The sequence below is a fragment of the Neovison vison genome, chromosome 7 (assembly GCF_020171115.1).
Source record: "Neovison vison isolate M4711 chromosome 7, ASM_NN_V1, whole genome shotgun sequence".
NCBI lineage: Eukaryota > Metazoa > Chordata > Mammalia > Carnivora > Mustelidae > Neogale > Neogale vison.
Window position 1 is genome coordinate 96907706 of NC_058097.1, and position 950 is coordinate 96908655.

At 50.1% G+C, this 950-nt stretch overlaps 1 pseudogene; it reads right to left on the reverse strand.

Moving 5' to 3' along the window:
• Positions 1-302: 302 nt before the first annotated feature.
• LOC122914651 lies at positions 303-421 on the reverse strand (annotated as a pseudogene).
• Positions 422-950: the final 529 nt, after the last annotated feature.

The following is a 950-nucleotide window of genomic DNA, read 5'->3' on the forward strand; positions in this document are numbered from 1 at the left end:
ATCTAGTTTCTTGCTAAGATAGACCACTGGCCTTCACCATACCCTAGAGTCTGAGTCAAAACTTCTTTAGTCAGCCCTGCCTTCACATACAAGTGGAAGGGCTTGGTAACATCTGGGATGACCAATGCTGGGACACACAGTAAGGCTCTTTGTAATTCCCGAAATGCTCCTTCTGCCTCAGCTGTCCACACTCTACCATAGTGAGTCCTCCCTTAGCCAGTTCGTAGAGAGGTTGTGCCATCTCCGTGAAGGTAGCATCCACAGCCTGCAGTAGCCCACCGTCCCAAGAAATTCCCTCTTGGAGATCAAAGCAACCGGTATTCCCTGGCAGTCTTCCATCCAAGTACTAACCAGGCCCGACCCTTCTTAGCTTCCAAGATCAGACGAGATCTGGCGCCTTCAGGGTGGTATGGCCGTAGACAATCATAAGGTTCTTACCCGATATTCTCAGATGAGTGTACGTGACACCCTATATAACATGGAACCGTCCTCCCCTTGCTGGAGGAAGCTGAACTTTCTCATACCCTACTGTTACCTTAATTTGTCCAGGCTTGGTTAGCTACCATATCTCTCTCGTTCATAGTTACATTGGCCCCCGGCCTTCTTGGGCTACTGATTCCTTGTGGTCATACCCATTCTGTACAAAGGAGGAGGTAGTGGAGGGTTTCTAAGTGCTTGAGACAGAATGATGTTTCAGACAGATGGACATGTTGTTCAAAGATGCAGAGGCTGCAGAGAGCCAGCATATTCAGAAACGTGCCAGCAGCTGCACGTGTATCAATCGGGTCAGGTCCCTGGCAGTCTCCGATGGCCAAGATTTGAAGCCTTGACTCCCGAGCTCCTCCCATAGGCCCTTGTGTGACCCATCGAGTCCAGACATCAGAGAAGAGGGACGAGCAGCTCACGGAGCTTCAGAGAGTTTTCTTCCTCTTGGAAGATGGCTTCCTAGA